We start from the raw sequence: 25,308 nt of genomic DNA on the forward strand, positions 1-25,308 counted from the left end.
AGAAAGGTGGGTGATTTGACAGCTAAAACATTTAGAAGATCCCATAGGTCCCTGCAGATGTCTGCTATGACACAGCAAAGAGGACCATGCAAAGGCTGGACCACCTGGAATGTCCCATATGTGACTAGACAAGAAGGAGGGCTTCTCCAGTCATAGTAGTCTACTTACAACCCTCAAACACAGCTCTGCCAGTTCCCTCACCCTTTAATTCCTTCTATTCTCCCTGCTATTAATTCCTTCCTCACTTCTCTGACCTGACTGTTGTCTTTTCCTTCCAGGTCCCCTAAGGTTGCACATACAACATAAAGCCACCCGTGCCACCCCATTCCATCTCTTTCACATCTGAAGATTTGAACCACTCAGTCCCACACACATCGTTTGCTCCCAGGCTGCCTTATGTTATTATCTATAAGTCTTGTTTCTCTACCAAGAACATAAATTTCTTGAAGGGAGTGAACAGTACTCATCTTTATATCCCAAGAGAGCCCTGCACAGTGTTTGGTACATCTTAGGATTCATGGGATTTTGGTATATGAGTGACTAATTTGACTGAGTAATCAGACTTAAGAGAGTAAAAACAAAATCAAATCTCTGGGATCTCATGAAGTCCAGAACCAAATCAAACTTTTTCATCATTTACATACCCAAATTATCTATCAACCCCTCCATCCCTCTATCTATCTATCCAGGAAAAATTTATGGATCTTGGATTCACTATGGACTTCCTTTTACTTTTTTCTTCTTTATTGTCATATTTAATCAGTAACCAAAATTTGCCAATGCAAAACTTTCCCACAAGCCAGATACATTCAGGGAATCTATTCCGTATTCTCCATCACAACTACCATTACTCCAGTTGAGGCCTTTTCATCAGGCTAGAATTACTGTTTAGCCTCCTAAGTTAACTTTCCTTTTCCAGTTTTGTTCCCTTCAAATCTATCCTTCATGCTACCTCCAGACTGATCCTTTTAAAATACAAATCTGACCATGCCATCCCTCTGCTTAAAGTAGTTCATTTGCGCTCCATAAATATAGATCAAACACATGAGTAGGGCATAGGATGCCCTAGATAACCTGGCTTTTGTGTAATTCTCCAGCCTCACTGTTTGACACTGACTCAAGTCCTATATCTAGTAATACTAAACTGCTTTTACTTCCCAGTCCCAACTGTTGGATACTGTTGGATGTTTTTCCAGTTTTGCTCATTCTATTACCTCTGTGTGGTATACCCTGACCTCCTCTATCCCATCTCACTTGCACAATTCCTTTACATTCTTTAAGAGGAAACTTGGTCTCTCTTTTTCCAAGAAGGCTTTTCTTAATCTCAAAATTTGATGAACTAGATGGCCTTTCAGCTACCGTTATATCCTGAGCATAGATCTAACTAAATGTTCATCTAAACAAAATAAATACAAATAGAAGTCAAAGTACAAAATATATAAGTAAATAGATATAGCATATATAATTACATATGTTATATATATTACAGGGTATACTCACATTCATCTTCTACTTTGAGCTTTATTTTGTGAGGAAATTAAAACAGGTATCATTTGTTTCACTTGCAGAATGACAAGAGATCAAATGAATTTCTGAGTGCTCGCTTTGGCAGCACATACACTAAAATTGCAATGATACAGATAAGATTAGTATGGCCCCTGCACAAGGATGACACACAAATTCGTGAAGCATTCCATATTTTTGCTACCCTACAACCCAGCAATTGCACTACTGGGCATTTATCCCAAAGATACAAATATAATGATCTGAAGGGGCACCTGCACCCCAATGTTTATAGTAGCAATGTCTACAATAGTCAAACTATAGAAAGAGCCTAGATGTCCATCAACAGATGAATAACTAAAGAAGATGTGGTATATACATACAATGGAATATTACTCAGCCATCAGAAAGGATGAATACTTACCATTTACATTGATGTGGATAGAACTGGAGGGTATTATGCTGAGTGAAATAAGTCAATCAGAGAAAGACAACTATATGGTTTCACTCATATGTGGACTATAAGAAACAGTGCAGAGGATCATAAGAGAAGGGAGGGAAAACTGAATGGGAAGTAATCAGAGAGGGAGACAAACCAACAAACCATGAGAGACTCTTAACTATAGGAAACAAACTAAGGATTGCTGGAGGGGAGGCGGGTGGGGTCATGGGGTAATTGGGTGATGTGATGAACACCGAATTCAAATTAAAAAAGTGAATTTCTGAAAATTATAAAGTAAGTGGCAGATAGGACTCCAAAGTTTAAAAGAAGTGATCCAAATCCAGTGCACATCACAATGAGCTTTCAGGGACTGGTAGTAGCCATTATCATTTTTCCTCAGGTCCGGATGTTCCATCACCACCACCACCACTACCACTGCCACCCACCCTCCCGACACTAACGTGCTTGGCCAACAGCCCAACTGGCTTGTTTCAGAGAGGAATAACCATTCCAGTCTTCTGTGGAACAGGCTTACGCACCAGAACTAACTCAAAATCAAACCTGCTTTTAGAAGAAAGGGTGGGAGATGATTACTTTAGGACCACATACTCTTATCCTAATTTCCCTAGGAGGCATTTGATCTTTCTCACCATTATTCTACCTTGTTAATCATGGGCTGGAATTCTAGAACTGGCATGCTTCCCTGTCCTCCTTCTTTTTAATATTTTTTTTCACAATTAGCTTTGGATCATGCTTGGAAATGAAGGATTGAGAGGGTGTGTTTGTAGCCTATGGCTTTGCAATAGGTATAGGGGTGTGTGTGTGTGTGTGTGTGTGTGTGTGTGTGTGTGTGTGTGTGTGTTCCTGAAAAGTAGTGTGAATCAAATTCTGCTAAATCAAATCCTATTTTAAATACCTGAAAAAAGCTCCATGTTTAAAGAACTCCTCCAGGAAATTATTTTATGAATTCACTCCCTCCTCCCCAATTTGTCAGTATATTTGGATTTTCAGATAGATTTTTTTTTTTAATTTTTTATTGTTATGTTAATCACCATATATTACATCATTTGTTTTGGTGTAGTGTTCTATGATTCATTGTTTGTTCATAACACCCAGTGCTCCATGCAGAATGTGCCCTCTTTAATACCCATCACCAGGCTAACCCATCCCCCTCCCCTCCTCCCCTCTAGAACCCTCAGTTTGTTTTTCAGAGTCCATCATCTCTCCTGGTTCGTCTCCCCCTCTGACTTACTCCCCTTCATTCTTCCTCTCCTGCTATCTTCTTCTTTTTCTTTTTTCTTAAAATATGTTGCGTTATTTGTTTCAGAAGTACAGATCTGTGATTCAACAGTCTTGCACAATTCACAGCGCTCACCGTAGCACATACCCTCCCCAATGTCTATCACCCAGCCACCCCATTCCTCCCACCCCCAACCACTCCAGTAACACTCAGTTTGTTCCTGAGATTAAGAATTCCTCATATCAGTGAGGTCATATGATACATGTCTTTCTCTGATTGACTTATTTCACTAAGCATAACACCCTCCAGTTCCATCCACGTCATTGCAAATGGCAAGATCTCATTCCTTTTGATGGCTGCATAATATTCCATTGTGTATATTTCAGATAGAATTCTTAATTGGTACATTCTATATACACATGTTAAAAAATATTTATGGATTAGAGCTTATAGTCTACTAGGTGAGAGGTAGTGAACCATAATTACACAAGTAACCACGTATTTACAAGTGTTGTGTGTGCTACAAAGGGACGTACCAGGAACTCAGGCAGTTTGTGACAGGGGACCTAGCCTGGTGACGGTGTCAAGGGAGGCAAGGAGCTGTGATGCAGAGGGAGAGGTGTTGGGGTAGAGAGTGGTAAGATTTGAGCCTAGAAATATAAGTAGGAGTCAGATCTTGGCTTGGGATATACCTTTAATGAAATGGTATTGAGTCCAACCTTCCCACATGAGAAGAGGCAGTCCTTGACACTTAGCTATGTCTCCAGCTCTCCCCTACTCCATTTACTGTGCCTAACTAATGCAATTCTGGGAAACAGTCCAGTGCAAATCCTACCCTCCCAGATAGTTCTATTACCTAAGTCTTTAGCCAAGACCCGCATTCTTTGAAAGTGGCTCAGCAGTTGCTATTAATCTCTTCCAATATTTAGATTGAAATCCATTCTTTGGAATTCATGCTAAAAAACCTGATCCAAATTATTAAGATTATTTCTTAAAAGTCTGCTACTTTAAGGGCAACTTCCTAGATCCTATAGTATGTTTGGATTCAGTGGTCATATTTTCATAAACTAAATATCAAGACTTGTAAACTGACCACAAATTTTTTATTTATATAAGTTTATTCATTTTTATTAGGTAAGGGGAGAGTAAAATTAGCCTTTTTTGAATGACTACTAAAGCAGATTCTTTCCATGGTCCACCCAACATCTCCTTTGCCCTGGTCCCATTTCCTTTTCCTTGACTGATAAAACACTATTGTTTCAGGGATCTGGCAAAGGTCTCTTTATCTCATATAGGCTAGACCCCTCCTTGCTCTAGCCCAGGTGACAAATCATGGTAATTTTATTATCCTTGGCCACTGATTGGCCTATAGGGGAAGATGTGACCCAGTTCTGGCCAATGATCTATACACAGGTACTTTGGTAGCAAAGGATTCTATTTCTGAATACAAAGACTAAGTCTCCTGAAGAGAAGACTTTTAAATTCGTTTTCTTTTTTTTCTTCTTTCTTCTTAAAACTGAAATCAGAAGGTACAGAAGTCATCTGGTGATCATGAGGTAACAACTTCAGAGGATGAAAGGTAACGGTTAAGACTGGTAGAAAGAAAAGAGAGTCTGAGTTTATGACAGCATTACTGAGCAGCTCATCCAATGTCAGCAATTATATTTCTTTAGCATTTTGTTTTCAGAAAAAAAAAATAGAACCCTATTTGTTTAAGTTACTGTATATGTGTGTTGGTCTTCTGTTAGTTGCTGCTGAAAACATTCTTATATGATAATTTTACTAACTGACAGGTATGTTACATGTTATTAGATTCTTTGAACATTTAATCCTCACAATACCCATTTGATACAGATACTGTTATCTTCATTTAACGAAAGGAAACTGAGTCTTAGAGAATGATAGTAGAGACATTTGGACCCAATCCTGTATGAATTCAAAATTCAAGCCCTCCCCATCACAAAAATCTGCTTAGTGATAGAATAAAGCCAACTCTATTTTTTTTAAGGTTTTATTTATTTATTTGACAGAGAGAGCAAGAGAGCATAAGTAGGGGGAGCAGCAGAGGGAGAGGAAGAAGCAGGCTCCCTGCTGAGCAGTGAGCCCAATGTGGGACTCAATCCCAGGACTCTGAGATCATGACCTGAGCTGAAAGCAGACGCTTAACTGAGCCACCCAGGCACCCCAAAGCCAAACTATTTTTAATTATATAGTTAAAAAATCCTATTTATCAAGAATCATTAAATTACGTGAAAGAAGAATTACACTGAAATAAAAACTGATTTCATTAATATGGTGGGGGAAAGCTCTTGCTTCAGAGAAAAAAATAATAAAAAGAACCCACAATATGATCTAACAATGCACTATCTTGGGTCAGGTGGTTCCATGTGACCACATGCAGATGAAAAAGACTCCAACATGATCAATGTATTCCATACTTACTACTCTCTAGTTCCTGTGCTGAGAACTTCATAGCATGTGATTCTTATAACAACTCTCTGAGTAGGTAGAAAAATCATGTCCATTTTTCTGGTGAGGAAAACGAGGATTAGTGATCCTAAAAATAACTCCCCAAGGTCATACAAATGGTTATTGGTGGTATTTAAAACATAAGCTTAAATCCAGAGTGCATACTCTCATCCTCTGTGCACCAAAACTTCCATGTACAAAATCACCCTCCTTCCTAGGAGTCTTAGTCAAACAATCCAAGATACACACTTATTTCCTCAGAATACATCTTGGCATTCATCAGTGTTAATGGTAGCAGGAAACATGATAAACTGCATAGGTACTACATGATATAATAAAGAAATGTCACCTTTAGAACCAAAAAAATGTTGGTTTGAGTCCTGACATTGTCGCTTATTACCTGTGTGACAGTGAGGTAGTTATTTATATTGAGTTCCCCCATCTCTGTATAAGGGGTAACAATGCTACAATGCAGAACTGTTTTGAGAATTTAAAAAGATAATGTAATTAAATCAGTCTCTCTTCCCATATTTTCTACATATGCTATAGCAATTGCATTATTTCAGTGGTACCAGAATGCTGAAACTCATTCTTAAATACTTAAGAATCAGGAAACATTTACAAGCCTGGAATTGGTTTATATTTTTCCCTGAAGGTAGTTCTGTAACCTACATTCTTTTCAGTTTTTGCTGCTTATTCCCCAGAGGATCAGTAGAGACTATTTATTTTGAACCTTTTATATTGGGGAAGGAAGACCCAGAGAGGCAAATCAAAATGGTAGTGGTGAATGAGGGATGGGCAACAAGGTTAGGCTGCCTCACAGGTTAGACAGAGCTTCTTGTATTATAGACTGGCCCTGGTTGAATACATCAGATAGGGCCACACATAAGTGCCTTGATGGCCTAAAGCTATGGTTTTTAAATATCCAGTGAGTTGATTGTATAAGAACAAGTTTTTTCTTGTTAGAAATACAGATTCAAAATGCTCCACTGAATATTTTGATTTAGTAGTTTCAAATCTAGATATTTATTACTAACAAGTATTTTATATAAACTGGTATCCAGACATATTTTGGAAACACTGGCTTAAATTATAACATGCCTTTTATGTCGCCCCCCTTCATCCTTGTTTTGATGGGTACATTAATATATAAATATCTTTGTATAAAATTGTCTCCTCTTTCCTCATTTTCTCCATAAACACACCAGAAATGGTTATATAAGGAAAGAAAATAACATCACATGAATGAAAACACTTATAAAATATCAAGGGATCAATAAGACAAATGCCAAATAGGCCAGTGAATTTACTAACTACCCCATGTTCCCAATAAATAAATGACCCCTGGACACAGTATCTAGCTAAAAGGACTACACATTTCTTGCCTTCTCAAGGCCCTTGGGAGTAATTGTGTATAACTTTTCACTAGCAGACAGCTGTGTTTATCTCTCATTTGGGTTTTCTCAATAAAAACATTATCAGAAACACAATCACTGCTACACACACAAAAAAATTCACCTTGGCAACCAGAAGGAGCATGAGCTGTGATGGAAACTACAAAGAACCCCCATTTCAGCAAAACCCAAGACTCTCAAATCCTTGACCTCTTCCTTTTATATTAGTTCAGTTGAAACCAAATTCCATTTGGCTGTAGTACCTTCTGTGAAAATGAATTATTACATGGAATCCCAAGGGATACAATATAAAACAAAAGCATAGCTACTGTGAAGTAATGGGGAAGGCACAAAACCTGCCTCTTCCCCTCAAGACACCTCTATAGATATTCAGCTTTAATAATTATTGCCATCATTTCACAGTATGAAAACTACTGTGGTAAGCCTATTGCCCCAACCTGTCTTCATTTCCTCCAATCCAAAGAAGATCACAGGCCCAAAGACACTGTCACCAACATCTATAACTTTCCACTCCTAGGACAGTCTTAAGCAAGGATCCATTCCATACTCTCTATTTTTCTATATCCCTTCTCATGCCCCCAAACCTTGGGTAGTTACATTGCAGAGGTATTAATTTATCCTGTTAGAAATGTATAATTCCTCATGCCACTGGGTTCTTAAAACAATTTGACAATTTTCTTTCTGAGCTTGGATACCTTTTCCCTGTCCTTTTAATGATGAATTCAATGTTTTCTACCCTACCAAGGCTGCATATCAACCAGTCCCTAAATCAATGGCTTTCAAAATGTGGTTCCTAGATCAGCAGCATCAGTACCACATGTTGAAAAGCAAATTCTCAGGCTCTACCCTAGACCTACTGAGTCAGGAGCTCTGAGGGAGGGGCCCCAGGACTGTGGTGATTTGGGTGCACAATGAAGTTTAGGAATCACTGCTCTGAATCACTCTCAACACATGTCATATCTCACTAAGAAAGCAGATGCTCTTTCAGCACTGTAAGTAGAACTTTTCACTTGCTTATCACCACAGATTCCAATGATTTCCATGTTGGTCTTTCTCCCTGGACTGCTAGATCTTTGGAGATAGGGACAGTATTATTTATCTTCATCTTCATATTCCCAGGTCCTAGTACAGTGCTTAGCACATATTAGTTGCTAAGGAGATATGTTCAAATAAATTAAATAGCTTTGTGGCCATTTAAAGTCACCATCCTCTCAGGTCTCAGTTTCTTCCTCTATGACATGGAGGTCAATCAATAATTGACATTTTCCCTCTAAGGATTTTAGTAACAAAGCTAGTAAGATGGATATTAAAAAACTTCTAATAGGCTAAAAGTTCCATTTAAACAGAGATAGAATCATTCTTCCTTACCATATTCTATAAATTTGTATGTATGTATAAATGCATGTGTGTTGCGTGTGTGTGTGTGTGTGTGTGTACACACACACATATATATGCCACCAATTTCTTTAAAACTTAAAGGGCAACTGGACAAAATTTAGTCATGTAGATCAGACATCTCTCTTTGTTCTTGAAATCCTATTTTCTCCCTACTTGATAATTCAGGAGAGTATACTGACGCAAATTTCTAGCTTTTTTTCCTCCACAAAAATGCTATAGGTTTTGTAGCTTGAATAAAAACTAAGATGTTGCAATTATCTCTGGGTGAGCTTGAAGTATAATTTTTTGTCTTCAAAGTGAAACACCATATTAATGTTTGATGAAAAGAATACTGCAAACTAGTCTCTCTTTGAAACACTAAGAAAGCACAACATAAGACTTTAAGTCATAATTTGGGGCTGAGTGTAAGGAGAGGAGATGATCCTGAGTAGGAAGAGAAACTGAAATTTACTATTGGATTGTGCAGAGAGAGAGGACCCTCACAACATGACCTTCTGCTGCCTCCAGAGCAACCAAATCAAAGTTGTTGGCAGGGCAGGTCCTCACACAACTACTCTCTCTAAATAGTTCTGCTGTTGGTAGCACCTCTGGTGAAATGAGAGGATGTGCTGCATTCTCTAATTCAATTCAATTCTCTGAGTATTGATTGAGTTCCTAAGATGTGTTCAGCCAAGGCTGACCTGACTGGAAACTAAAGAAAGTGACTGCCTATGTGCCGTGCTTCAAGTAGAACAAGGGAGTTTCCTGGGTCCTAAACAGCCACCTCCCCATCTCCCCCATATCACCTGAAACTCTGCTCTGTTTCTGGGCTATAATTCAGCATTCTCCAAGACATGTTTGATGAATGCAATCACTGAGTGCTCCACAAAATCCAGTTCTGTGATCCAATTAGGGAAATATAATCTCTATCCCCTCTTGGAGATTTTTAATATTTATTAACAGTAAGACTCCAAGAATGCTTATAGTGATGGTATCTGGTTAACTTTAATGTAGTTCTCTAGTCATTTGAGCCAGAACTCTTCCTCTCTCTTAATTTTTTCTTCCCCCTATCTGTAAGGAAAATACCATACACTTCAAAATAGTTGGGCAAAGTTTAGTCCAGCATAACCAGGCAGATCTGAATCTGCATTCTAGCACAAATTTGGAACATTGGGCATGTTTATTTAACTTCTGAGCCTCAATATCCTCATCTATAAATACAGATAATAATGGTGAGTCCATAGAGCTATAAATTTAGGTGAGGTAACATAGGCAAAGAGCCTAGCATAGTCCCTGGTACCCTATAAGTGATAGCTCCTTTTTTATTCCTGTTCTTATTGGCAGCAATTTCACCCATTTGATTAAAAGACAACCATTTTAAAAATTTAAGTAATCCTGGGAAGAGTGAAAGAACTCCCTTATTGGAATGACTTTGCTGCCCCCAACATAAACATTTTCCTTTACCTATTTCTTTTTTTAAAAAAATTCAGGTATAATAAACATACAGTATTGTATTAGTTTCAGGTGTACAATATAATGATTTGACAATTCTATATATTTCTCAGTACTCATCAGGATAAGTGTACTCTTAATGCCCTTCACATACTTCATCTATCGCCCTCCCTACCTCCCCTTAGCAACCACCACTCTGCATTTAAGAGCGTGGTTTTTCTTTTTTTCTTTGTTCATTTATTCGGTCTCTTAAATTCCACATAGGAGGGAAATCATAGTATTTGTCTTTCTCTGACTTATTTCACTTAGCCTTATACCCTCTAGGTCCATTCACAGTGTTGTTAATGGCAAGATCTCATACTTTTTTTTTTAGGGCTGTGTTTCAATAAAACTTTATTTATGGACACTGAAATTTAAATTCTATGTGCTTTCCATATGGTACAAAATAGAATTCTTTTGTTCTTGTTTTCCAACCATTGAAAAAAGTAAAAATAATTCTTAGCTCATAGACTGCACAAAAAAATTAGATTGTCCTTAGTTCACTGACCCTTGTTCTAATATAAAAATCAACCAATTCACCTATAGGTGAGGAGACCATGGAATTTACTGCTTAAATCTGCACACCATAATAAAAAGATGCTCTTAAAATAATTACAATTATATACATTTTGAAATATGTTATTAATTATTGTTTTAAAGAAATGCTATTTTTATTATAGTAATACTGTTTTGTTACTGTTTATATAGTTATTACAAACTGTTTAATTGTAATGGTAGTCTTCATGCTTTTTTATGGCTGAGAAATATACAATATTTGTTGTATACATATTTACCACATCTTCTTTATCCATTCATCTATTCATCTAGCAACTTGAGTTGATTCCATATCTTGGCTATTGTAAGTAATGCTGCAATAACTATATGGATGCATATATCTTTTTGAATTAGTGTTTTCACTTTCTTTGGGTAAAACCCAGTAGTGGAATTACTGGATCATATATGAAGTCTATTTTTAATTTTTTAAGGAACCTCTATACTGTTTTCCACAGTGTCTGCAGCAGTTTGCATTCCCACAACAGTGCACGAGAGTTCCTTTTCCTCCACATCTTTGCCAACACTTGCTACTCCTTATGTTACTGATTTTAGCCATTCTGACAGATGTAAAGTGATGTCTCATTGTGGTTTTAATTTGCATTTCCCTGATGATTAGTGATGTTGAGTATCTTTCCATGTGTCTGTTGGCTATCTGTATGTTTTCTTTGGAAAAAATGGCTATTCAGGTCCTCTGCCCATTTTTTAATTGGATTATTTGTGGGTTTTTTGATGTTGAGTTATAAAAGTTCCTTATATATTTTGGATATTAACTGCTTATCAGATAGATCATTGTAAATATCTTCTCCCATTCAGTAGGTTGTCTTTTTGTTTTGTTGGTTGTTTCCTTTGTTGTACAAAAACTTTTAATTTGGTATAGTCCCACTAGTTTAATATTGCTTTTCTTTCCTTGCCTCAAGAGACATATCTAGCATGGAGGACATCAGGAGAAGGAAGGGAAAAATGAAGGGGGTGAAATCGGAGGGAGAGATGAACCATGAGAGACTATGGACTCTGTAACTGAGGGTTTTAGAGGGGGGGTGGGGGGATGGGTCAGCCCAGTGATGAGTATTAAGGAGGGCATGTACTGCATAGAGCACTGCGTGTTATACGAAAACAATGAATCATGGATCACTACATCAAAAACTAATGATGTATTGTATGGTGACTAGCATAATAAAATAAAATTTAAAAAAATAAGACATATCTAGGAAAATGTTTTTACAGCTTATGTCAAAGAGGTTACTACCTCGGTTTTCTTCTAGGAGTTTTAAGGTTACAAGTCTCACATTTAAATTGTTAATCCATTTTGGTTTATTTTTGTGTATGGTGTAGGAAATTGGTCCAGTTTCATTCTTTTGCATGTAGCTGTTCAGTTTTCCCAGCACAATTTGCTGAAGAGACTTTTTCCCACTGTATAGTCTTGTCTCTTTTTTTCTGGCTAAAGGTTTATCAATTTCATTGATCTTTTCCAAGATCCAGCTCCTGGTTTCATTGATCTGTTCTAATATTTTAAACTTTTTTTCATTTATTTCTGCTCTAAACTTTATTATTTCCTTCCTTCTGCTAGCTTTGTACTTTGTTCTTTTTCTTTTTCCCTCTCTCCTTTAGGTATAAGGTTAGGTTGTTTTTTGTCATAGACTGATTGACCATATAAGCATGGGTTTATTTCTGGACTCTATTCTGTTCTAGTGAGCTATGTGTATATTTTTGTGCCAGTACCATACTGTTTTGATTACTACGGCTTTGTGGTAGATCTTGAAATCTGGAATTGTGATACCTCCACCTTTGTTCTTTTATTTTTTCCAAGATTGTGTTGGCTACTTGGGGTCTTTTATGATTCCATACAAATTTTAGGATTGTTTGTTCTAGTCCTGTGAAAAAATGCTGTTGGTATTTTGACAGGAGTTGCATTAAATCTGTAGATTCCTTTGTGTAGTATGGACATTTTAACAATATTGGTTCTTTCAATATGTGAGCATGGAATAAATTCGTTTGTGTTGTCTCCAATTTCTTTCTTCAATGTTTTACACTTTTCAGAGTACAGGTCTTTCATCTTTGGTTAGATTTATTCCTAGGCATCTTATTATTTTTGGTGCATTTGTAAATGGGATTGTTTTCTTAATTTCTCTTTCTACTTCTTTATTATTAGTGTATATAAATGCAACAGATTTCTGTATATTTTGTACACTGCAATTTTACTAAATTTATTTATCAGTTCTAGCAGTTTTTTGGTGGTCTTTAGGGTTTTCTATATACAGTATCATGTTGTCTACAAATAGTTTAACTTCTACCTTACAAATTTGGATGCATTTTGTTTCTTTCTCTTGTTTTATTGCTGTGGCTAAGACTTCCGGTACTACATTAAATAAAGGTAGTGAGGGTGGACATCCTTCTCTTGTTCCTGATCTTCAGGGAAAAGCTCTCAGTTTTTAACCATTGAGTGTGATGTTAGCTGTGAGTTTTTCATATATGGCCTTTATTATGCTGAAGTATGTTCTCTCTAAACCTATTTTGTTGAGTTTTTATCATGAATGGATTTTGTATTCTGTCAAATACTTTCTCTGCATCTATTGAGATGATCATATGTTTTTTATCCTTTCTCTTGGTTAATGTGATACATTATATTTATTGATTTGCAAATATTGAGCCAGTCTTGTATCCCTATGGTGAATGATTTTTCTCAATGTATTGTTGGGTTTCGTTTGCTAATATTTCATTGAGAATTTCTGCATCTATAATCACCAAAGATATTGGTGTGTAGTTTTCTTTTTGTAGTGTCTATCTGGTTTTGGTATCAAAGTAATGCTGGCTTTGTGGGATGAATTTGGAAGCTTTCATTCCTCTTCTATTTGTTGGAATAGCTTGAGAAAATAGGTGTCAACTCTTCTTTAAAGGTTTAGTAGAATTAACTTGTGAAGCCATCTGGTCCTGAACTTTTGTTTGGTGGGAGATTTTTTTTAATACTGGTTTAGTTTCAATGCTAGTAACCAGTCTGTTCAAATTTTCTATTTCTTCCTGATTCAGTTTTGGAAAGTTATATGTTTCTAGGAATCTATCCATTTCTTCTGTGTTGTCCAAATTGTTAGCATATACTTTTTCATAATATTCTCCTACAATCCTTTGTATTTCTGTGGTGTCAGTTGTTATTTCTCTTCCTATACTTATGATTTTATTTGAGTCCTCTCTCTTCTTTTTTTGATGATTCTGGCTAAAGTTTTATCAATTTCATTGATCTTTTCCAAGATCCAGCTCCTGGCTTCATTGATCTGTTCTGACTTTTAAAATTTTTTTTCATTTATTTCTGCTCTAATCTTTATTATTTCCTTCCTTCTGCTAGCTTTGTACTTTGTTCTTTTTTTTCTCCCCTCTCCCCTTTAGGTGTAAGGTTAGGTTGTTTATTTGATCTCTTTCTTGCTTCTTGAGGTGGGCCTGTATATGGCTATAATCTTCCCTCTTAGAACAGTTTTTGATGCATCACAAAGATTTTTATTTGAACCATTGTGTTTTCATTTTCACTTGTCTCCATGTGTTTTTTTATTTCCTCTTTGATTTACTGGTTGACACAATCAATGTTTAGTAGCATGTTATTTAGCCTCCATGAATTTGTGTTCTTTCCAGACTTTTTCTTGTTATTGATTTCTAATTTCATACCATTGTGGTCACAAAAGATACATGATATGATTTCAATCATTTTTAATTTGCTGAGACTCATTTTGTGGTCTAACTTGTGAACTGTCTGAAGAATGTTCCATGTGCACTCAAAAATAATGTGTAGTCTGCTGTTTTGAGGTGGAATATTCTGAATATATGCTAGATCCATTTAGCCCAATATGTCATTCAAAACCACTGTTTCTTTGTTGATTTTCTGTCTGATCTATCCATTGGTGTAAGTGGCGTGTTAAACTCCCCTACTATTATTGTATTACTGTCAATTTCTTCCTTTATGTCTATTAATTTTTGCTTTATGTATTAAGGTGCTCCCATGTTGGGTGCATAAATATTTGCAATTGTTATATCATCTTATTAGACTGTTCCCTTTCTCATTATGTAGTGTCTGTCTTTGTTTCTTATTGCAGTGTTTGTCTTAAAATCTATTTTGTCCGAAATAATTATTGCTACCCCACGTTTATTTTCGGTCCCGCTTGCATGGTACATGTTTTTCCATCCCTTCGCTTTCATTCTGCATGTGTTTTTAGGTCTGAATGAGTCTCTTGTAGGCAGCGTGTATGTGGGTCTTGGTTTTTTAATCATTTGGTACCCCCTGTCTTTTGATTGCAGCTTTTAATCCAATTACTATTCAAAGTAATTACTGATAGGTATGTATTTATTGTCATTGTATTACTTTTTTTACAGTTGTTTCTGTAGTTCTTCTCTGTTCCTTTCTTGTCTTGCTGCTTTCTGCCCTTGTGGTTTGATGACTTTCTTTAGTGATATGTAAAAAATAAAGAGAATGGAATCCAAGCATATCCATTACAGGTTTTTGATTTGTGGTTACCATGAGGTTCATATATAACATCCTATGCAAATAGCAGTCTGTATTGATAGTCACTTAAGTTTGAACCCATTCTAAAAACATTACATTTTTACTCCCCAACCACCATGTTTTATGTATATGATGTCATACTGTGCATCCTTTTATTTTGTGAATCCTTTGACTGATTTTTATATATATAATTAATATTATTGTTTTTGTGCTTAGCTTCCATAATGGTTTTATGAGTAATTCATCTACTTTAATTATGTTTATGTTTACCTGAAATATTTTTTCCCATTCATAATTTTCTTACTCCTGATTATGGCCTTTTATTTCCACTCAGAAAATGTCCTTTCATGTTTCTTATACGGCTGGTTTAGTGGTGAGAAATCCTTTAACTCTTGTTTGTCTGGGAAACTCTTCATTTCTCTTTCTATTCTGAATGGTAGACTTGCTGGATGGAGTATCCTTGATTACAGGATTTTTTCCTTTCAGTACTTTGAATATATCATGCAACTCTGCAACGTTTCTGCTGAAAATTCAGCTGATAGCCTTATGGGGTTTCCCTGAAATATAATCGTTTTCTTTTCTACTGATGCTTTTAAAATTCTCTCTTTATCACTACCTTTTGCCATTTTAATTATTATGTGTCTTGTTGTGGGTCTCCTTGGATTGATTTTGTTGGGAGCTTTCTGTACCTCCTAGACCTGGATACCTGTTTTCTTTCCCAGATTGGGAAGTTTTCAGCTATTATTTCTTCAAATAAATTTTCTTCTCCCTCTCCTCTCTCTTCTCCTGGGATCCCTGTAATGCGAATGTTATTATGCTTAATGATGTCACTGAGTTCCCTTAACACATTCTCATTTTTTATTATTCTTTCTTTTCTTTTTGCTGTTCAGCTCCATTACTTTGCCTTCCAGATCACTGATCCATTCTTCTTCCTTCTCTAATCTATTGATTCCCCTTAGTGTATTTTTTTTTTTTCAGTTACTAACTTCTTCATCTCTGATTGGTTCTTTTTTATATTTTCTAATTTTTTGTTGAAAGTCTCACTGAGATCCTCCACTCTTTTTTCAAGTCCAGTAAGTATCTTTATGTCCATTATTTTGAGTTCTCTATCAGGCATATTACTTATCTCCATTCCATTTAGCTCTTTTGTTTTGGTTTTGTCCTGTCCTTTCATTTGGGACATACTCCTCTATCTCCTCATTTTCTCTAACTCTCTGTGTTTGTTTTTATGTATTAGGAAAGTCAGCTACATCTTTTGTTCTTGAAAGTAGAGACCTGATGAAGAAAAAGTTCTGTAGTACCATGTAGCACAATGTCTCCTGTTCACCAGAATCAGGCACTTCAGGGATGTTCCCTCTGTGGGTTGCGTGCAACCTACTGTTGTGGCTGAGCCATGTTTGCCTCCAATTCAGATGGCTGCAATTGCCTATTTTGCCTGTTGTGGGCAGGGTTTTCTCCCCATGCTGTTTAGGGACCACTCTGGGGCTGCTATGGGCTTGTAGTTGAGTGGTGTCAGCAGTCAAATCAAATGCCTACTGCCAGTCTGGCTGTTGGGGCCGCAGTAGCACCAACCTGCAGAGCGCTCTCCCTGCCTTGTGCCCAGAGAAGCTTTGTTGGTTCGCAGGGACTTGAGTCAGACCAGATGCCTGCCCCCAATCCATCTGCTGGGGCTGCAGTGACCCTGCACTACAGGGCTCCCCCACCTGTGCTGCCCCTTAAAATATTTTTGTTGGTGTGTAGGGCCAGCAAATAAATTAGGTATCTGCCCCCAGTCCATCTGCAGTCAAACTGGTATGTGTGGTTGTTTACCTTCCCCTCTCTGCAGGGCAGGAGTCACTTCAGAAGGGTGCCAGTCCTAGCAGAGGCTGCTTGCAAGATGTGGCCAGCAGGAACTGCTTTGGAGGGACTCCTGTGGAGTGAGGTGGGTTGGATGGGGCAGATGGCAGGAGAATAAACAGGCAGAGCACATGGCAGGGCATGTGGTATTAGCAAGGTAGGTGGAGTGTGTTGGTGCTAGTCCTAGAAAGTGTCTGGCTATCTAGGCTGGGGAATAGTGGGAGAGAAATGGCACCTGCTTGCTCTTTTGTTCTTGGAAAAGTCTTCTAAATATCCCTGCCCCTCCAGCACATGTTCTAAGATAGTAAATAAATCCTCTTCACATATATCCCAGGTGCTTTTCTTTTTTTTAATTTAATTTAATTTTAATTTTAATTTTTTATATTTAGAAGAATTTTTTTGTATTTTATTATGTTAATCATCATACATTACCTCATTAGTTTTTGATGTAGTGTTCCATGATTCATTGTGTATAACACCCAGTGCTCCATTCAAACGTGCCCTCCTTAATACCCATCACTAGGCTAACCCATCCCCCCACCCCCCTCCCCTCAAGAACCCTCAGTTTGTTTCTCGAGTCCATAGTCTCTCATGGCACCTCTGAAACAAAGAATACATTATATGTTAAAAAAAAAAAAAGAAGATAGCAGGAAGAGAAAAATGAAGGGGGGAGATCCCAGGTGCTTTTCAAACTGCTGCTTCTATGCTATATCTCAGTGGGGTTGTTTTATTATTTTGGCTCTTTAAAGTTGGGACTGTTTCCTATTACCCTCCAGCTCTTCCACAGCAAAGACCACTGGTTTTTATTTATTTATTTTTCTAATTTATTTATTTTTTTAACTTTTTTTATTAACATATAATGTATTATCTGTTTCAGGGGGACAGGTCTGTAATTCATCAGTCTTACACAATTCACAGCGCTCACCATAGTACTTACCCTCCCCAAATGAAAGAAGATGAAACCAGAGAGGGAGACAAACCATAAGACACTCTTAATCTCAGGAAACAAACTGAGGGTTACTGGAGGGGAGGGGGATGGTAGCGATGAGGTGGCTGGGTGATAGGCATTTGGGAGCCCACTGGCTTTTAAAGTGCCTAAAGTTAAGCCCCACTTATTGTAAAAACTTGCAAAGTTAAGCCCCGCTGGTTTTCAAAGCCAAATGTTATAGAGACTTGTCTTCTTTCTCAGTGTAGGTACCCTATGTCTGGGGTGCTTGATGTGAGGTCTGCTCCTTTCCCTTCTCCATGCTTGTGATGTTCCTCCTGTTTGTGGTTGGTCTTCACCAGGCATTTGATCCCCAACTACATCTGTGGCTCTCCCACTGTTTTCAATGTGGCCTCTTCTTTATGACTAACTGTGGAAAGTCTGTTCTGCTGGTCTTTAGGTCATTTTCTGGGTTAGTTATACTGATGTGACTGTTATCTACGGGTATCTGTGGGATGAGGTAAGCTTAAAATTTTCCTAATCTGCCATCTTTCCAAAAGTCCTTTCCTTTACCTATCTCAAGAATCATTTCAAATACCACTTTCATGTAGCCTTGTTATCCCAAATCCAAAGTGATTTCTCCCTGTTCTAAATTCTCCTATCATACCACAAACTGGATACTTAATCCATTCTGCCTAATTTTATAGTTCTCTTTACAAATGCTGCATCTCCTAGACTAGTTTATAAAGTTATTAAAGTAAATACCATGTCTTACACATTATCTATGATAGTACTTGGAACAAAATAAATATTCAATCAATGATTGTTGAATGATTTCAGTCTTACTTGAATTATCTTAATTGGAGCAGGTGAATCCATACACTTGACCAAGATCTGTTGTATTAAAGAAATGGAACCTTCTTTGGGGAGAAGAACACATTCAAATATGAGACAATTGGAACTGGGCTGGGTAGATAACTACCTAGGAGAAGTAGTTTGGAGAAGTCCTAGGTAATATAACCATCAGATGTCTGAGATGCTTGAACGAGAATATCTGGGGAGTGAAGGAGGAGCATAGCTGGTATAGCACATTAGGGTGATAGAGGGCAAGTTACCTATTGGATGTCTTGCCCAGGGGACACACAAAGCCCAGTACCCTGTTAGGTTCCTTGGGGAGTGATACAGAATAAGCACAAGGCAATGGTCTGAGACCTCAATCTTTTAACTAGAGGGACTCTCACCTTTTCCAGAATCTCTTTCCCTAATTATCCCCATCAGGAATCTCTGAGCATGGGGAAAGATGTGATTCTCCACAAACAATCAGGGTTGCTATTAGTGGTTTTTTGGCCCTTCTGCTCTGATGGCTGCTGCTTGCAAGGTCCCTCTTGGCTCATTCCTAACAAGTGGCTAATGCTGGTCCTCCGTGGGCCTGGTCTGGACTGCTGGCTTCTGGTGTGCTTCTCCCTTGCTAGCAAGCAGCAAATGTCCTCTGCTTCTGGAGACCAGCTCCTTCAGGCAACTAGTGATATGGTGCTGGTCTTATACCACTGTTCTCTCCTTCAAAGAACACCTAGACACTGAAGAAGAGAGTCGCAGAAGACCATCAGCCTCACTCCAGGACTTGCTTTTCTGGGGCTCTAGCAAGGAAAGGGCATGGGGGAGGACAGGGAAGGCCCTGTTTAATGGGTATTTTTTCTAATGTGAGTTTCCCTCACCATTATCTCTCTCTCTATATATATATGCTTAAGCCCCAGTTATGGCCAGATTCATGTTCTGTCTCTTAGGCCTTTGGGGTCCTATGTAAATTAAAAAATGAGCGTCTTTCTCAGTATCCACAAACACTCTCTGACAGTCAGGAAGCTGGTCTCCCTGGAGCACAGCAACAAGCCCAGTGAGTGTAATAGTCTACCTAAATGCTTGTCTATCAGTCTGACCCACATGCAAACACTTGTCAGCCCTCCAATAGAAGGTGAGTTCCTTAAGGGCAGAAATCATGTCTATCTCAAGTTTATGATTTAATATCTAGCACTTGCCATAATGCCTGGCATCCTGTGGATAAGTACACAATAAATATATGTGAAGGAAGGATGAAAGCAAGGAAAGGACAGAGGGATGGAAGGAGGAAAGGAAATCTATTTGGCTTTTGTAAATGTAATTCAGCTTTGCCAAGAAAATCTTTTTGAGAAAGGTAGGACTTTAGTTAGGTCTAAAAGAATGATTATTTTTTAACATAAAGGGCTATTTTGGTGCTTCATCTACCCCTTTGTATATCTGAAAAATAGAAGGAAATTATGTCCTTGAGTTAGACACATCTTTCAGTAAAATTTGTGCATGTATGCAATTTGGCTTCAGTGCTATATCTCTTGTGGCTTATAGCATATTAAGCTGGTAAAATCTATTTATATCAACAATGCATCTATCATCTCAGAGGCAACTTGGATGTAACACAGAGCAAAAATTAGTCAATTTTTTTTCTTAGTCAAGAAAAAATTTTAGCTCACAAAATGTAAACTTCATTTAAGGATCCATTCATTCATTCATTCATTCACTAACTTAATAATTATTTGTTGAGCATTAGTGTAATACAGATACTGTATTAGGCACTGAAATACATGAGTGAAAAGACATAAGGTCTTCCCCTCATGTTCTTTTATGAGTTCTATTGCCAAACTCTAAAGTGATATCTCTCCACAAATTTATGACTCTTCCTCTCAGTGGTGACTTCTTTATGCTTCAGTATATTAGAGATAAGAGTACAAAATGTGATATGTGGGTTGATATTTTCAAAGTACATTATACATGCAAATCTAACTGATTAAGGAGAAAACAAAAGGTAAAATTCTGCATGGCACTGATTTATGCTCTTTTAAATTCTATGGTTTTCATTTTTTCACATGTCATTTTAAGGGAAACAAAGAGCTTCTAAAGAAATTACAAACCCAGTTGACAGAATATGTTGATTTTTATATTCTGACAGAAAAACAACAACAACACTGTGCTGCTGATAAAAGTTTCACAAAAGAGCAAAATCACACCCCATATCCAGACAGTACATTACCATCCCATCAAAATGAAAAATTCACTTCTGAGCATACTCCCATAGAAAGTTCACTTGGGTCTGTAAGGAGATTATACTTTAAAGTTTAGCAATAAAATTTGTCAAAGAGTGAAATAGTAAACTGGCTTCATTAATTGATTGGTTGATTCATTCTTTCATTCCAAAGACTACTGAGGAGATGCAATGATATAGTAAAGGGATCAACACAATGAATAAGTAGTAAGACTTAGAGACTTGATCCTCCAGTAAACTCACAATCTAGCTAGGCAGAACTTACATGTAACTAAGCACAATATAAAACAAACCAGGAAAAAGGAAAATGAGTATTATGGAAAATTAATGTTATGAGAATTCAAAGAAACATCATATACAGTTAAAGTGATCCTTTACATAATGGTTGAAGTTTGAGTTTAGACTTAAAGGTTAAGTAAGTGAGATATAGAGGTGAGCAGACTAGATGAGTAAATAAAAAGCAAGAGAGGACAGTAAAACTAAGGTAATGGGAGATTCCATGTATTGGCTAAAAAAAAGAAGTTTATTCTGGGAAGTTTTGAGAGGTAAGACTAGAAATGTAGGTTGAGTGATATTAAAAAATAATAAATAAATAAATTTTTAAAAATATGAAAAGATGGGTTGACAGGTAAAGTTGAGAAAATGTCCCAAGAAAATTTAAAAAAAAATTAAAGGTCTTGGAAACTGGAGAAAAAATAAGAAATGTATAAGATCAATTCAGGAATTTGGTTAATAGGAGATCCAAAAAAAGAAAACAGGGTAAAAAACAGATGAAATTAATTTTAAAAATCTCAAAATATTTCCCAGAATTGATGGACACCTATTTTCAAATTGGCAGGGACCACCCAAAAAACCTGCATCAATGCACATCAAAACTATCTTTTAAAACATTTGGCATAACACAAAGAACCTATTATATACTTGTGGAAAGGAAAAAATAAAAAAACAGGAGTCAGATACATGGGTTAAAAAATTATAACCATAAGATTTCCGAATAGCAGCATTATGGATTAGAAGAGGATGTAGATTTCAAAATTCTGAATAAAAAATTATTTCCAACCTGCAATTTTATACAGAACAAACTTATCAGTCAAGGTTGAGGATAGGAGAAAAGCATGTTCACATAGGCAAAAGGTACACCCTTTTGAAAGATAATGCATTGGTTCCCTTTGCTGCATAATGATATTACCAAACTTAGTACAATATTCATTTTAAATTGTTGTGCAATAATATTATCACACATCTTGTGGCTTAAAACTACATATATTTATTATCTCATATGTTCTGTGGAACAGAAATCTTGGGGTATGACTTGGCTATGTCCTCCGCAAGGCTACAATCAAGATGATGAGCAGCACTCTCTTCTGAAAGTCTGATTAGGGAAGGATTTCTTTCCAAACTCACTTGTTTGTAGGCAGCATTCAGATGTCTTGCAGATGTAAGACTAAGGACTTTAGTTTCTTGCTGACTGCCAGCCAAAATTGTCTTCAGTCCCTTTTCATGAGGCCCTCTCCATACACTATGGCCACTTGTTTTGTGTGTGTGTGTTGTTTGTTTGCTTGTTTTCAATTCCAGTAAGGTAGAGAACCTTCTAGCAAGACCAGCATTACAATCTTATGTAATGTAATCATAGAACTGCTAACCTCTCACCCTTGCCATATTCTGTTGCCTAGAAGCAAGTCACTAGGTACCTCTCACACAGAGGCATAAATACCAGGACAAGCAGATCATGAATCCCTCCGCTACAGACATGTTTTACCAAAATGGATGGATTAAAGATAAAAATATAGGATCCTGGATCAGGAGATAAGTTAGGGGAATCCTAGAAGGAAGGTGAAAGGAAATCTCAGGGTGACACAGCTATGTAGCAAACTCAGATTGCAAATGATCTGAACTGAAAGAAGAGAAGAGAAGGATCCTGGGGAGATATCACTATGAAAAGATAACAAAGAGAGAGAACAGTAGATTAGTCAACCATGTAGATAATACTGAGGGGAGTTTCACTGCTGTGTTAGAGAGTTTGCAGATGAGGTAGAGAGAGATATATATATATATACAGAAAACCAAGCAAATGAAAAATAGGATAATTAACCTCAAGAAAAATTAAAAGTCAAAGAAGGAAAACATAATCATAGTATACCCCATTGCAGAACTATGAAGAGAGTCAACAGTTAGAATAATATAAATACTAAATTCGTATCCAATCTAAATGGTAATATAGATATATTCAGAGGATGGGTAGAAGGAAACTTGCACGGGTATATGGTGACAGGAGGACAGTGAGAATTATAAGCCTTATCTTATATGAGTTCAAAATAAAAAGATGATTTCAAAAACTGAAAAATAAATGATAACATACACATTATTTTTAAAGTATGATATTATTATATACCAGAAGAAACAGCTAAATGTATTTAATTGTCCCTGTGGAGTGAGGATCAGGGGAAATAAAAACTGAAGAAAGAAACTCCTGATTTTCTATTATAAGCCTTAAAGTATTAACATATCTTAACAAGGGACTGCTGGGTGGCTCAGTTGGTTAACGGTCCGACTCAGGTCATGATGCCAGAGTCCTGGGATCCAGTCTTGCATCGGGCTCCCTGCTCAGTGGGAAGTCTGCTTCTCCCTCTGCCACAGGAGTCACAAAAAGGTCAGAGTTCCCATGTGAAAACACAGATTTCAGGAAGTGTTCCAGTTTACGTGGAGTGCCGGGCAAGGAATCCGATATAAAATTACACTCCTGTGACACCAGCCAGAAAAGAGGGAGTGCAAATAGGATTCTTTAACTCAAAAAATTATTCATAGGCCTTCCTTACCTGTTACCCATTAGAGTGGGTCAATTAAAAAGAAACCTTCAATCCAAAACCAATCATATTGTAAAATTGATACCAATTATACCTTCTCAGTCCCTGCCTCAATTAGCTCAGAAATCTGAGTAGCCTGTGGGCTCTGGCTTACTGATAGAGCTCATCATTCAACCTAATTCTAAAGTACTGGAGAAGTCACAGGCAGAAAGAAAAAAAAATTACATTTTCATTGCATTTACTTGCAATAAAATATTTGGGTAAACAACATTGTGCACATAACAAGGGTGAAATATTTAAACAGTACAACCCTGGACTTCTAGATTTGGAGTAAAAGAAAGAACCTTTGAAAATATGACATAGGCAGAAATAACAATTCTATTCATGGGGGAGTCTTTATGGAGGTGGTACTCAGTTTGGAAATAGGTATTTTTCAACAGAAATGCCAAGAATGTTTATAAAGCAACCACTTCAGGAATAAAGATACACACTGGAAGGGATAAATCCCAGTATCAATTGCAGTTAAAATTCCAAAGCCCAGAGTGTAAGTAAAATTCACAAAAGAATGCAGTTTAAAAGGTGAGTTTCTACTTTGCTGTATACTACCCTGCTTAAAAACTCAACATATACAATAGAGGAGCTGAGGAGACCATAGATTAACCCTGCAATGGTGTTTTTTGAGATCCATTTCTCACAATGTATCTAGCCTTCCCAGCCCATAGCCATCACTACTTGTCGATTTGAGAAATCATGCAAGGCCTTAATCTCTGACACACCAGTTGAGCATGAACCAGGAGAGATTATAATGGCCTCGAACAAAGTCGGATCAAACCTACCCAACCAAGCAACAGTGACAGCAGTTCTAATTAAAGGCCATTTGGAGAGAAGACTTATGACTATTCGAGAAGCACGGGAGTATGCAGTGACAGGTCCATGGGCTACAAGGATCAACAGAGATTAGACCTTCACAGGACTGCGTGGATTCCTGCTTCTGACCCAAATCCCCATTGACAGGCTGTGCACTGCAATAACCTGCTGCCTTTAATAATGCTATTTCTTCTGCTGCTTTCAACTCACTGGGTACAGTGTCATCAGAGAGAGGGAGATAGAACAAGAAGCTGAAAATATCCCTTTAGAACATCAGCACTGTTTGGGACAGATATTTTTAGTAAGTGATTGTCTGTCAAATCTAAGTCACATGGCATGCCACTTTAATGATCTGAGAGTTTGCAAGTCCCTGAAAAGTGACAGCTGCAAATGAGAATTTAGGAGGTTCCACTAGGCAAGCAGAACATTGATCAAATCTATTGGCAGGAGCCCTAATCAAAGCAAAGTGTCAGTGGAGGTGCCCAGCTTAAAATCCTCCTCCAGGTGATGAAGTACTTTCTGACCAGGCATTTTCAGTGCTAACATTTAAGAGTTATTGCTATATGAGACTGGTAAATGTTTTCAAGAGCCTGTCATGCTTTTACTGTTTCCTACATTTAAAATATTTGTCCTTCTTATGAATATGTGATGCAATAACATTTCAAAAATAGATAAAATGTGCATTGCTGCACATTATGTTCTCCATGAAATTTTAAATGGAAATTTTCAGTTCATCCATGCACATCTGTCATTGACAGATTGCAGTAAGAATCAAGGTGCCCATGCTTCAGGCCACCTGGCCCATTTGATTGGTCATCTATAGCCTTTGAT

At 37.2% G+C, this 25,308-nt stretch overlaps 1 non-coding gene across 1 annotated transcript; it reads left to right on the top strand.

Annotated features, from left to right (window-relative positions):
- The first annotated feature begins 1,596 nt into the window (after nucleotides 1–1,596).
- Nucleotides 1,597–1,703, top strand: LOC114208522 (U6 spliceosomal RNA). The gene has a single exon (XR_003609034.1). It is a non-coding gene; the product is annotated as a U6 spliceosomal RNA (small nuclear RNA).
- The last annotated feature ends 23,605 nt before the right edge of the window (nucleotides 1,704–25,308 follow it).

The sequence above is a fragment of the Eumetopias jubatus genome, unplaced genomic scaffold (assembly GCF_037043125.1).
Source record: "Eumetopias jubatus isolate StellerSeaLion01/CBP00866 unplaced genomic scaffold, mEumJub1_p1.0 scaffold_4, whole genome shotgun sequence".
NCBI classification, from domain to species: domain Eukaryota; kingdom Metazoa; phylum Chordata; class Mammalia; order Carnivora; family Otariidae; genus Eumetopias; species Eumetopias jubatus.